Source organism: Canis aureus, chromosome 28 (genome assembly GCF_053574225.1).
Source record: "Canis aureus isolate CA01 chromosome 28, VMU_Caureus_v.1.0, whole genome shotgun sequence".
In the NCBI taxonomy this organism is placed as follows: domain Eukaryota; kingdom Metazoa; phylum Chordata; class Mammalia; order Carnivora; family Canidae; genus Canis; species Canis aureus.
The window spans coordinates 6,929,075-6,944,008 of record NC_135638.1 but is presented as its reverse complement, the minus strand read 5'-3'; the positions used below and the strand labels follow the sequence as shown (position 1 = coordinate 6,944,008).

At 37.2% G+C, this 14,934-nt stretch overlaps 1 long non-coding RNA gene across 16 annotated transcripts in view; it reads right to left on the bottom strand.

The window, feature by feature from the left end:
* Positions 1-14,934, bottom strand: part of LOC144300365 (uncharacterized) — a 97,320-nt gene that overhangs the window by 53,314 nt on the left and 29,072 nt on the right. For 13 of the 16 annotated variants that reach the window (XR_013366949.1, XR_013366947.1, XR_013366941.1 and 10 more), the window contains 5 exons: positions 14,082-14,115; positions 12,496-12,581; positions 11,890-11,969; positions 2,881-2,957; positions 2,721-2,791 (listed from right to left, as the gene is read on the bottom strand). This is a non-coding gene — a long non-coding RNA (uncharacterized LOC144300365). The remainder of the gene's footprint in view (positions 1-2,720; positions 2,792-2,880; positions 2,958-11,889; positions 11,970-12,495; positions 12,582-14,081; positions 14,116-14,934) is intronic. The other 3 variants (XR_013366951.1, XR_013366948.1, XR_013366952.1) reach the window with 1 other exon arrangement.

Sequence of the window (14,934 nt, the reverse complement as noted above, 5' to 3'; positions counted from 1 at the left end):
CATTTGGAAATGTAATTAGGTAATGTGAATTTCCTGAATATGAAGCACAAACAACTGGCTTGAACTCAGCTTGGCATATTTAAATGGTACATATTCTTTGAAATATTTTATTGAACTAACAGAATATATTACAGGTCAATCATTATGGCCAGTTTTTAAAATAAACTTTATGTTGGGAAATAATTATCTATAAATATCTCTCACATTTCTAGATGTTCTGAGCAAAGGCACTTACAGTCAGTTTAAAAATATTTTTATATAAGGTGACATTGCAGGAGAGTAAAGTTTAGAGATATCTCCCTCCCCTGAGATGTTTCAGAGCAATAAAGACCTTCCTGGAGGAGATTTGCTTACATTCTAGAGTAAAGATAAAGTCTCTATCTCCAGAATGAGATGAGGAGTTTACCAGCAGTTGAATATATAATCAGAGTTTTTTAATTCTAGGATTTATCCCCTGTTATTTATTCTGCATGTACAGTTACCATTCAACTTCCAGCACATCACCCTACGGGGACTGAAACTCAAGGAACTGGTGCTATGAAGTTGGCAACTAGCTGATGCTTTTGCTGTGACTAATAAACTGTCTTTGTGTCTGACCTAAGTGTCTTGTGATTTTATATGTATTGTTAGTGCCTGAATGTTTGTGACTCCTCCCCATCAAAAAAAATTATATTTTTTATAAATATTAGAAATTAAGACCTTTAGGGGATAATTAGGCCATGAGGCCTTCACCCATGTGGAAACCTCATGAATAGGATTAGTACTCTTGTAAGAAGAAACAGGAGAGCTCTCGCTTTGTCTCTCTCTCATTCTTTCTCTCTCTTTGCACCTCTCCCCCCATCACCACTACATGAAGACACAATCTGAAAATGGTATCTGCAAAGCTAGAAGACAGCCCTCACCAGACACCAGATCTGTCAGCACCTTCATCTTGGATTTCCTAACTTCCAGAACCACAAAAAATAAATTTCTATTGTTCAATCTGTACAGTCTATGGTAATTTGTTATCTCAGCCCAAACTGATTAAGAGTTCGGAAAAAGTTAGGTAAAACCTCAGATCCTTCACAGTTCCTGAATTAACATTATTGAGATATACATTACATAAGATAAAATGAAACCATTTTAAATATAGAGTTTAATGATCACATGTATACACGCATGTAAGCACCATGATAATCATGATATAGAATATTTCCAACATCCAAAAAAGTTCCCTTGTGTTAATTTCCAATCAATCTCCTCCATACCCTCAGATATAATCACTGAAATATTTTCTAAACCATGGATGGGATTGATCTTGTCTAAAATTTCACATAAATAGAATCATGCAGTATATAATTCTGGGTTTGGTTTATTTCACTCATGATTATTTTCATTCGTGATTTCTGAGATCCAGTAATGTTATTGCTTATTAGAGCAACACATTCCTCATATTTATTGATTGGTATTCCAGTGTATGAACGTTCTACAATGTGCTTATGGATTCTGCTACACCTGGGCTGTTTTCCAGTTTGGAGCTACTGTGATAAATCTGCTATGAGTCGTTCACAAGTCTTTGTATGGAAACACATTTTATTTCTCTTGGGTAAATATGTAGGAGTGGAATGATTAGGTTGCATGGTAAGTGTGTCATTAGCTTTATACAATACTGCCAAACTGTTTGCCAAAATTGTGCCATTTAACATTCCACCAACAATGTATGAAAAATTCCACTTGCTTCATATCCTAAAACTTATACTGTTAGTCTTCTTAATTTAGTCATTCTAATGACTGCATAGGGATGTTTCACATGCTAGATATTGTTCCATTTGGCATTCATTTCTATAGTCTTCTATTCCCCCATCCCTAAGAATGACAGAAATTGGAAATCGAAAACTGTTTTTCCTACACTCCTTCATGGCTAGGCCTCTCAATACAGCTTAGGTTCTTTCAATGAGATTAATCGTACCACACTTGAAGGTGTCAAGGAAGTGGAGACTACAAGGATGGTACAGTTGGACAAGCAGGGAGAGTAGCTGGATTTTGTGTTTTTCTCTATCTTACCAGATCCATGGGTATGGGAAAGCTGTGACATCAAGTGGTCAAGAAATCAATCTGTTCCTAACTCTAAGTTGCAGCTATCGTAGTATATATTCTTGAAATCAGAAAGAGTGGTGACTTTCTGACTTTTATTTCTTTAGGCATCTAATGATTTTGAAATCACTTAATCTTCCTAATATTTTTTCTGCTTGGAATGCCTCCAGTACTTTCTGTTACCTGAACTCTGATTGATTCAATAGACCTTAAGAAAGAAAAAAAAAAGTGTGAAATACAGACGAGGGATTTTAAGGGGGAACTGGCTCAGCATTCTAAACTCCACCTTAATTCTCGGTGGGAATTGCTTAATGTGTTATCACTGTAATAACTTCTTAACAAAGATCTGTTGTCCATATATTAATGATGCTGATATTTATTGAGGGTTTACTATGGACCAGGCACTGTAAAAATCAGTTCAATGCTTATTACAAACTTAGGTCAATCACAGTACAGACACTGTCATCTTAAATCCATTTTAGCATTTCCTACTTTGTACCAGAAAAGGATTTTACCTAGGTCTGTCTAAAGTAAACTTCTACAATTTCACTTCTACCATGTTGTCTCTCTGACAAAATTTGTCACTAATTATCATTTTCTATATCACTCAAAAATAGGTATGCACTCTCCCAAGTCCCTGGTCTTACCTACAAATTTAACCACTTCTGGCTTCCTTTCTTCTTTTCAGGGTTGCAATGGAAGTCATCGTTTTCTCCTTCTACTTAAGAAAAAAAATCCTATTAGAAATGCTATATGATCCAGCAATACCTCTTCTGGGTAAATATCCAAGGGAAATGACATTAGTACCTCGAAGCGAAATCTGCACTCGCGTGTCCACTACAGTTCTATTCACAATAGCGAAGATACAGAAGTGACCGAAGGGTCTGTTGATGAATGAATAGACAAGGAAATTGTGATATATGCATACAATGCGATATTATTCAGCCTTAAAAAAGGAGATCCTGCCATATGCAACAACATGGGTGAAACTCAAGGACATTATGCCAAATGAAATAATGCAAAAAAGAAAAAGTATTGCATGATGTCACTTATATCTGAAAATCTAAATAAAAGTTGATTCACAAAAGCAGAGAGTAGAAAGGTGGGAGAAATGAGAGATGTTGGTCAAAAGGTGTGAAGTTGCAATTGTGTAGGATGAATAAATTCGAAAAAGCTAATGTACAGCGTGATGGCTATTGTTAATCTTACTGTATTGTATACTAGAAATTTGCTTAGATCTCAGGTGCTTTCATTTAAAAAAGTTAACTCTGAGAAGAGATGGATATATTAATTAGCTTGACTGCAGTAATCATTTCACTATATATGGATATCAAAGCATCATGCTGTAAATTTTAAACGTGTAGTTTTTACTTAAAATGTCCCTATTAATCATATATGATTAACTGAGGGACCCAAAACTCACAACAGTAAATGAAATAAAGTTGATATGCATATCTTTACTGTGTTTAGATGTAAGAACTTTTGGCCCGGAGGCTTCACAAAAATATTGGGACTCAGACCCCTTTAATCCTGCTATTCCACTGGTCTGAGCATTTGGCTTTCACTTTATGGTTGAAGACAACAACTCAAACCCCAGCCCTCTTTTCTACATACTAACCAAAAGGAAAATGGAAGGGCCAAAATGTAAAATGTTATCTTCTTCATTCCAAGCATACATGTTAAAAGTCGCACACACATTTCTGCTCAATCTATTGGCCATAAATTAGTTATCTTTAACTATAAGGTGGCTAAGAAATATCATTTTTTTTCCTGAAGTTACAAATCCAGATAAAAATTAGATTCTCTTGATAAGTAACAATTAGAGGGACTCCTGGGTAGCTCAGTGGTTGAGCATCTGTCTTCAGCTCAGGTCTTCATCCTGCGGTCCTGGGATCAAGTCCCGGCATCAGGCTCCCTGCGTGGAGCCTGCTTCTCCTTCTGCCTCTGTCTCTATCTCTCTGTGTCTCTCATGAATAAATAAATAAAACCTTTAAGAAATTTTTAAAAATAAGTAACAATCAGAAACTCGTTCTTAGAGAACAACCAGTGAAAGCATCCATACGTTGTATCTTGATTCTATGTTCTATCTTACCTTCTAAGAGATTCATTCTATAAAATCCATATAAACCCATCATAAAATATGAGGTATTTGATGACCTGTGTCATATTTAACTCTTCTGTCTCAATTTCTGCCCCCATCATGTCAATTCTCCCTAACCTCCGGCACTTGATAATCCACTGTATTTGCAAGACTGTGTGTATCACTGAAGGTTCAATCAGATAAGCTGCACTGTTGATAAGAACCACTGCAAATAATACTGAATAGGAACTTACAGGAATTCAACTCCAAGTAGGAAGGGACATGGTGAAGAAGTCTATGCAAAGCTATTGTCTCTGAGTCTGAGGATGAGCCTGAAGAGGTGTGACTCTCTTTGTCTAGAGTTCAGAAAGAAAAGCTGAATGTGGAGTAAAACATCGAGAGACCAGAACCACAAAAATGGGCTGGTACGTGAACCTGTGTCTAGCCTCTGCTATCAGCCTCAACGCTAGGACTGCCCCACAGGAATTGTTGAGTCTCTCTTCTTGAGCATAGATCTGCTCGTATGCCAGGCTCAGGATTCAGAGAACCCATGGGAGAAAATCCAGCAGGAGAGAAAGGAGCTGCAGGCCTGCATGTTGACCCCCGCCCACAAAGTGAGCCAACGCTGTCACGTGCTCAGTGCCCTAGACCAACCTCTAAGCTGTTTGGGAAGGTAGTTAGAGCTCAGCTTAATGGGCACAGAATAACCCTGGATGTCTTATTTGGGTCTCATTTTTAAAACCTGCATCTTCAAGATTTCCTTTCCATAACTCCTAAGACAGGCTATCTACTAAAATGTGGCTCTGTAGTACTTTTTTTCTTTCAGTCAGATGTTTTGTTTTTTTTTTTTGTTTTTTTATTGCTCATATCTGCCACCACAAAATGAAAAATTAAAACTTTGCAGTCTGGAAAAAGGCACAGAGAGGTTTTTCACTGGGGGAATAAAAAAAAAAAGCTGGTTTTGAAATACTCCCTTCAAAGTTAAAGATTCTCTCCATCTTCTTCCACTTAGAACAGTTTTTGGAATTTATGAAATTGATTTCATTGGATGATTTTGTTTACACAACTTTAAGAATTAACTCTGGCAGTTTCTTTACACACAGAAGTTTTTCTTTCCAAGAAGTAACTTTTGTGAAGGAAGACAGTAAGATGGAGGCAAACATGGTAAGTTATTTGTGAATCTCGACCTAGCCCAAAGGCCTGAGGTGTTCGTTATGCACTAGATTTTCATATTTATTCATACATCTCTACTGAATAAATAAGTTTTGTAAGCAATATGGTGTTTTCTTTAAATTAAGAAAAATTCCTATCTTTATTATTTATAGGACTAGACGGTATGAACAAATAGGTCAAGATAATCACCAAGCAAAATCAATTGAGTACTCTTTGTCAGGGTGCCTTTTCTATACCTGTAATCAGATTTTTTTTTTTATTCAAGCAACAATTTTTCCTTAAACTCCACAGTCTTAATTTTTCAGGGAAAGAGAGGATTTGCAATGATGCCATCAACTCCACACCACCGGGCTACTCCCCGACTGCCCGACTGGGACCCTTTCCGGGTGTTCTGCCCCACCAGCCAGTGAGGACAAGAATTCTTCTGCTGTCCAGCTCTGGAACACCTGGGCCTGCCCTGGCAAGGGGCTTGCTTGCTCACAGAGCCTGACCAAGCACGAAGCGTTGACCAGGAGCCCCAAGCCTTACAAGGGCTTCATTAGTGCCCACAAGGCCTGACTGGTGCATCCACTTTCAAAATCCAATGCATAATGTACACTTCTCACAATGTAGAGAAAATATTTCTAATGAAAGAAAAAATACAAAATACAAGGGACAGAAACTAGGCTTCTTACATTAAAAATTAAATTTGCAAAGTTGTTCCCAACATAACTGTCTTCTCCCTACAGAAGTCTCTGTACTAGTTGAACTTAATTATAAATAAAATGAATTACTAGGTTCACAGGATATAAAATCAGGACTATGAGATCATACAAAGTATTAAATTTGAAATACAACTCAGTTTTTCTCTGGAAAAATGTTGTCATGTTTTTCTGACTTGCACTTCAGAAGTTTCTCAATGTATCAAAACATTAGTTGATTTTAAATATTATATAGGTTAACAAAGAACTTGGCTCTTTAAACTGTGCCTCTCCTCTCATCAAATGTGAACAGCCCCAATTTTTTCCTGTTGGCTACATGTTGAGTGAAGTGCCTTAATGCTAATTTGGAATCACCCCGTCCTATGCTTAGCAACGAATTAATACCAAGATAGCTTTTCATTTTTGAAAAATGAACTGCAATTTTTTAATAAAAATAAATCAAGTATTATTTATTATATTTGACAAGCTACTCAGTTAGCTAGGTAACATTTAGTGATGTCCCCAGATAAAGATTTAGGTAACATTCTTCAAAAATAGGAGTCCCTGGTGAATTCCCAGGACTTGGCACTGTTTGTGATTGTTAGTTTTGCCCGTACCTCTGCAAAATAGCAAAAGTGAATCAGTTCAATGAAGAGTTGTCAGCCAGTTGAAATTCAGAAATAAGCTACTAATGGTAATTAATTAAATTCTACTTTTTTCTCTTAATGTATTATGTGCATTGACTGAGTTGCAAAAATGAAGTAATCAGCTTAATGTACTTTTTAAGTCAACAAAATATTGTATCAAATTTAAAAGATATAAAAATGATTTTTAAAAATGTAAATCAAATGAAATATTAATTTATTCTTATTCTCAACAGCAGTATCACTTTCAAAATCCAATGCATAAAGGCAGGCACTTGGTTGTTCCATGGATCTGTCTCTTCTTCAAAAGTGTTTGGAGGGAACAGATCAAGGGACACCCCTTCTACCAGCCTATGACCACCTTCCAAACTTTTTTCCAGTCACAACCTTTTTGGGGCCATCCTCTTGGCTACTCTCTGCCTCTAGGACCAGCCAATCCCCTATTTTGAGCTTAGTTCCTTATTACCACCAGCCATGAGCTCCCAGATTTGTCAGAATTATTCCACCAAGCGGGAGGCTGCCATCAATTGCCTGGCCCACATGTATCTGCAGGCCTCCTACACTTCCCTCTCTCCATGCTTCTATTTCTACCATGAGGATGTGGTTCTGGATGGTGTGGGCCCTTTTTCCTCAAGTTGGCTGAAGAGAAGCACGTTAGCTCTTGAAAATGCAAAAGCTCAGCCTCCACACCCTTTTCCAAGACATGCAGAAGCCATTCCTAAGATGAGTGATGTACAACCCTGTATGCCATGGAAGCTGCCCTGGTTCTCGAGAACCTGAACCAGGCCCTTTGGGATTTGCATGCCTGGGGTTCAGCCCTCACATACCCCCATCTCTGTGACTTCCTGGTGAACCACTTCCTAGAGGAACAGGTGAAACTCATTAGAAAAATGGGGGACCAGCTGACTAACCTCTGTAGGCTGGCTGGGTTGAGCGAGGATCTCTTCTGAAGGATGACCATCAAACATGAGTAGGGGCCTTTGACTAGCCCCTCTGGCATCCCCCTGATGCCTGGACTTGTGCCTGAGCTTCTCCCTATAGCCATTAAGGAGCACTTTAACCATCTTGGAGCCCGTTCTCAAGCGTTGGACCAAATAGAAAAAAATAAATAAATAAAGCTTTTTGCAGCCAAAAAATAAACAAATACAATTAAATTTTTTTAAATAATAAAATCTGATGGATAAAAAGTACTTTTCTGCCTTTTTTTTAACTACCAATTGAAAGCTCACATTTCTTACCAGAAGAAATGCTATTATGAAAAAAACTCTAGACATGAATAAATCTGATTGTTATATTAGAGAAGACCCTCTACGGAGGCTTATGCTGTGTCCCTCTAAATACATCTTCTAAATGGATTTCATCCACAAGTGAGAACTACCAAATATCCAGACACTGGCAGTAAAGGACAGATAAATGGAAATACTCAAAGTTTAGTAGGCAAGACAGTCTTTCCGCCTTTTCTTTTTGTGGTGATATGCTACTTGAGATATGCCCAAAGCTACCATGCTGTACATGGGATAGAGTTATTGCCTACATCCTGCCACAGTATTTAGGAAAACTTTAAGGATAAAGCAGAATTCAAAAGGGGAAAAGAGGTACAGGTTGGGAAGGAGAGAAAGGTAGAGACAAGAGGATCACACATTTCACAGGAAAGGAAGGGTCAAATGAATGTGACTATAAGAATTATTACCATGTTATTAGGTATGAAAGGCCATAAAACATAAGATACATTGCTTTTTCTGCTAAACCAAAAGAACCTTAAAAGAGTTTCCAAACTACAGGAAAGCTTCAAAGTAACAGATTTAAAATAGAAAGAATCCATAGTTACTTTATAAGGCCAAGGGTTTAATGCACCAAGTGAAAAAATAAACCGTAAAGGGAGGATGCAAACTAGCCCAGAGAGAAATCAGTCATATCACACACATGCGGTCATTGGATTTGACTGGCAAAATCTGAGTTTGAAAAGTGCTATGTATTTTATTATGCTATGTAAGCGATCCCAGCAACTTGAGACCAGATTAACTTTACCGAAAATTTCTTTCTTTACTACTCAAATTAAATCTGCGACAGTGGATGGGGAACTGCTAAGCATACCCAAATGCTCTGCTCTCTCTACATGTCAGTCACTAAGCAGAAGCACTTTGTAAGCCTACCTGGGGTGTCATCAGTGATAAGAAGTGCTGCTACATCTAGTCAAGGATGGAAATTATCCTTGTTCTGCAGAAACCTCTGTACTGGAAACTTCTACAGAAATGCACAAATTCCTTCCCTGGATCTACATTCTTTAACCACTAGGGAGTTTCTTTTATTTTACTTTTTTAAATATTTTATTTACTTATTTAGAGAGAGAGAGAGAGAGAAAAAGCAGAGAGAACAGAAGGGACAAGCCGACTCCAAGCTTGAATGCAGAGCCCCACACAGGGCTTGATCTCAAGACCCCAAAATCATGACCTGAGCTGAAATCAAGAGTCAAATGTTTAATGGACTGAGCCACCCAGGCACCCTAACTACTAGGGAGTTTCTTGAAGTCAGGGTCATGGCTGCTGCAAATGAATATTCCTCAGATGCCTAACAGAATGACTAGCACACACAAAAAAAGTGTTGTATTTTGGATGAATGAACAAATGGATTTTCTTGCCTACGTTGTGTTCATATGACTTAAAGCAAAGTAATGAGAAAGGTTTGCATTAATTAGTAAAAGTAATACACTTTCTTTCATTCTGCCCCAGTGGCAATAAGATACCCAGACTATGATGGCCCTTAGACTACCTGTCTGACCAAATGTGTCAGCTTCATATAGCATCCTACAAACACTCAGAATAATACGAGTCTGCATCCTACTGGGAATGTTGAAGGGGATAAAAATCATTCTAAAACAAAGTGAAGGGCAGCCTGGTGGCTCAGCAGTTTAGCGCCGCCTTCAGCTCAGGTCGTGATCCTGGAGTCCCAGGATTGAGTCCCACATCGGGCTCCCCTGCTGGAGCCTGCCTCTCCCTCTGCCTGTGTCTCTGCCTCTCTGTCTCTCATGAATAAATAAATAAAATAAAATCTTTTATAAATGAATAAATAAATAAATAATAAATAAATAAATAAATAAATAAATAAATAAAACAAGGTGAAGGTTTCAGTGAGTGGCTCCGTTTTAGATAAATAAGGAAATTCAGATGGAGGGGATACATTTACATTTACATTTACAGATTCTTGATGCCTGAGAGAAGAGTTCAGAATACTCCTTGTTTTCTTGTGAAGCCACCCTGACATCAACAGTGCTATACTCAAAAATGTTAAGTCTAGTTTGAGAGAAGATATACAAACTATCACAAAACATAATATAGCAATGAAAATATAAGGCAGCCACAAAAAAAAAAAACTAGTACAAAGTAATGAAAAGCTTAATTAAGGAAGCAGGACTGGGATAAGACCTTGGGAACTAAGACTTGAGTGAGCTGGGTTAGGAATGAGCATAAGCAATGAGCATATTCCATGTAAAAAAAAAAAAAAAAGTCCTTAAAAACCAAAGTTTGGGGATCCCTGGGTGGCGCAGAGGTTTAGTGCCTGCCTTTGGCCCAGGGCGCGATCCTGGAGACCCAGGATCAAATCCCACATCGGGCTCCCAGTGCATGGAGCCTGCTTCTCCCTCTGCCTGTGTCTCTGCCTCTCTCTCTCTGTGACTATCATAAATAAATAAATAAATAAATAAAAATTAAAAAAAAAAAAAAAGAAGAAGTGTTTAAAAAAAAAAAAAGTTTGGCATTTTGCCTCATTACACATGCTTCTGATCGTTTCTTCGGCCCCATCCAGAAACTAAATCTTTACCATTCCTGCATCCTTTCATTTTATGCCCCATCCATGTTGCGGGGGTGGGGGGGTGGGGGTGGGAAGCCTCCTCTTCCTGATACCCATTACTACTAAGGGGCATCAGAGAGTTTTCAAATTGCATTTTAAGCCAATATTTCAAAGCTAAACCAGTACCTCAGAGATAATACAGCTGAATCCCCCCATTTTACAAAGGAAGAAAGAAAGGTCTAGAGATAAAAGGTGACTTTTCTGAAATCACATCGTAGTTAGTGGCCACTCAGTCTAGACCATAAGTATCTAAAATCCATTTGATGGGAATGCGTAACGCTGGCTGTTCAGAATCCCGGGCTTGCTATCTCCTGAGATCAAAGAAAACTCGACGTGTTGGCTTGCAGCTTCCTTCTCTCTTACTAAATAAATATCATTGTTGATATGAGAAAAAGTAGAGGCTGGATTGAGGTCCCCTCAATTGCAACTGTAAAACCCAGCATTCCTGGAGAGCCGAAACCCAATGCCTCTTGAGTAGTTTATCTGGCAGGAATGCAGAAGCAGAACGCTCACCCAAGGAGGGACTCAACTACAAAGATTGGCGAAGACCACACCAACCAGTCTGGGCCAAGGTGGACCATAGGCCTGACATTTTGCTGACGCTTTCCCTCATTAGAATACGAAAAATTCTGCCCAGCAGTGGAAATTTAACATGCAAATGAGACACACATTGCAAATTCTTTCCACTGTGCCTGTGCACCCAACTTCCTCTCTCTCTACCTGTCCTACATGCTTGGATGCCACTCCTTTCCCACCTTACTGACCCTCTTTAAAAACACTTTCTGGCCTTTGTTCTGAGAGCCAGCATGAAGCAGCCTGTCTTTTATGTTGTCTCCTTTGTGCTGGAGCATCAGCCTCAATAAAAGCCTTGCCTGGAAATTCTCTTTTGGCCCCAATTTCTACTGTTTGGAGAGCACAAGGACCAGAGCAGGAAACAATTATATTCTGATAAAATTAGGCGATTTTATTATTATGTGGTACACGCTAATTTCTTTCAATTGTCTCTTTTCTAGACTCAGGTATTCTTTCATCAGTATTCAAAAATAAAACTCAAAATAAATAAATAAATAAATAAATAAATAAATAAATAAATAATAAAATTCATAAATGTCTAGAGGTTTTAATGTATGGTTTTCGAATATGATGTGATTTCCATAGTTTCTCTATATCAACTATGTAGATCAATATTTACCAGAGGGCATACCCGTTTGTCCCCTTATTTGTTATATCTAAGGAGAAATAATTATATTATCTAATTACCTTCACCCATCTGTGATCTTCCCATGCCATTACCTAACGAATTTTTGCTTATCCCCTTTGCCTTACTCTGTAATTCTTAAAATATATACAAGGTGTTGACTAGGTTTTATATAATTTTCACTTTACTCCTTACCTTTGCTGGTCATATTAATTTGCATTTTCTTCACTTAGTCCTGGAATATTTCTATTTCTTCTCTGTTCCTGAATTGAATACTATATGGATTAAGCAGAAAATAATATATTTGTCTACGGAACATCTACTGAAAAGTTTTCATGCTACTCATCCTTACAAAAGCATGTCAAATTAATTATGAAAACATTTGGAAATTATGTTCTATACTAGAGCTACATAACTCTAGCAAGGCAGGGCCTTGTTCAACTATGAGAACAGCCCAATTTCCAAGGAACTCAAGGAGAAACATGACTATATTCTAGTAACCAATCACATAAAGCAGATATTAGTCCCAAGCAAGCCAAAAGTGTACACCATTTTCTACTTATTAAAAAATTATATTTGGGGAAATGATTTGAGTACTCATACAATCTGTATCAATTTTTTTTTAAACTTTGAAAAAATAAACTTTATATAAGGGGGAAAAGAAGTCATAGAGATGACTTTCTAGTATGACAGAGATAGCCATATATATATGCAAAAGCTAGAAATCTCCAATCCTGTCTTTATTTAAAGTTTAGAGATAATATTTTATGAATGATCCAGTGGTCAATGGAAGCTGCTCACCTAGAGTCCCCTCTCTTCATTCTAATATTAATTGAAGTCCCCAATCTCCTCTTATCTGCAATTCTGATATCCAAAGTCTCAGAAAACTGAAAAAAAATTATAATCTATTTTGAGGCAATCTGAACACGTATGCAGCCTGAATTCATTTAAGCTGGCTTACACTGAAATAAAGTTATGTATCATATTTATTTGTCTTACCTCGTATGAATATTCACAAATATCCCTGCTGAAATATTTTATAAATGTGTTTGATTATTCAATGCCAAAGTCTCTGCTGTTGGTATTACATAATAGACTACATTACTTTTCTAAAATTTAAGTATATTTGAATTCAAAATACATCTGGCTAGGAGGACATATATTGATATTAGTAATTTATACAGCAATATATAGTTTTCAAATCATTTTTATACGTATGATTCTCTATCCCCTTCAAAACATTGAAAGTCATATACATTTTCAGTGAGAAATTAGACTCAGGATAGCTTGGTGACCTCTCTAGGATTTTGAAGCCAATAATAGCCAGGCCTTGAACCTATGACTGAATTAAAGTTCCATCATTTGATTTAACTTAATGAGTGCCTACTACTGAGTACTGACCGTGTACTAGGGATTTCTTCACTCTCCCAAATCTGGCTCATTATCTGAAGTTTAGTATTTGAGGAAAAAAGCTATTCACAGAATTTAAGGAAAAGTTTCTAACTTTGGCAAACCTTGGTGATTATTAAACATGGGTTTGATTATCATAAATGAAGTTGGTGTCCTTCCCACGTTGTCATGCAAATGTTAATTCTCATACATTGTCCACCACCTAAGCTATCTGACTACCTATTGAGATCTCCCTTCTTTATGAGTATCTCTGACATTTTTAGTTACCAAACAAACCCAATCCTAAAAAGCAATAATTTTCCTATTCTGAAATGAATATGTGATTAATTTTAGGAAAGGTCTGTGTGATCTGTCGGTAATATATTTTAAATCTTTCTTGTGCTTCTACCTAAGATAGGCATTGCATTTCAAAGTATTAAAGTTCATTTTGTTGGCACCTATAAAGTCTTTCTTTTCTTTTAATGGAAAGTACACCGCTTAGGCTAGGCATTTTGGTGTAATGACCTCTAAGGAAAGTGTTGCAATCTAAACAGTGAGTTGATCAATTCACTAAAGCCAGCAAGACATTCCTCCAGAACAAGTGTCCAATAACATCTATGCAGTGTTCCACACACACACACACACACACACCTTGTTCCACATGCATGTGAAGTCCAGCTGACTGCTCTCACATAGCTTCTGCATCACCATCACAGAATGCCCAAGTTAGAAGTACCCTTGGAAAAACTGACCTTAATGACCTTACGAACAAAGCCTAAAGACCAGGTGAGTCTTGCAATTGGTCACATAAACAAATTAGCTAGTAGATGCATTTGAATGAGACAAAACACCCACGCCAAGCACTTTTTGAAATAAAAGCAATTGTCTTCTAAACTCAATCTACTAACTGCAGTGGAGTGGGGAGAGACACCAAGGATGGATATTTAATAGCGTAATTTGTGGAGTCCTAGGGCTAAAGACAAGAAAAATATTCCTACCTATCTTTTTCTTTCCTTTCTTTGTAAGAGAAGCCTGTTGAAATATAAAGCAGGATGGAAAAACAGAAAAATTTAAAAATGCTATTATTCTTAAAGAGCTAGCTATATCAACTAACATATGAGTGAGAAAAAATTGGATTAAAAATGGATTGGGTTTTTTTTTTTTTTTTTGGATTGGGTTTAGAAGCAACCAAGCAAAGCTGGAAACCAGAGAATTCAAACCATGAACCTCTGTAGAATTTCACCAAAAACCTCTTTTTTTTCCAACTCTCTATATATTCTACAAAATGTAATTTGAGGGATGCCTGGGTGGCTCAGCGGTTGAGTGCCTGCCTTCAGCCCAGGCCATGATCCTGGAGTCTTGGGATTGAGTCCCACATCGGGCTCCCTGCATGGAGCCTGCTTTTCCCTCTGCCTGTGTCTCTGCCTCTCTCTCTGTGTGTCTCTCATGATTAATAAACAAAATCTTAAAAAATAATAAAATAAAATAAAATAAAATAAAATAAAATAAAATAAAATAAAATAAATAAAATTTGAATATCTGCAGAAGGGGCAAGTTTCCTCTTTCTTTAATCTCCATTAGTGTTTTTTATATTTATTTACTTATTTATTTTATCTATTTATATATACCTAAACATACATATTTGACCCCAAGGCATTTGAGTCTTGTTTCCTAAGTGTAGTTGGCATTTATAAAGAACTTGAAGGTGATGGAGAGAGTGATGAAGATAGTATTTCAAGGAGTGTTGGGATCATGGAAGATTTGTGGGTAATAGGAAAGCCCTGAAGATATGCACTTGCATAACACAGGAAATAGAGGGCACTGGAAAAGAACAGAACAGAACACATGGAA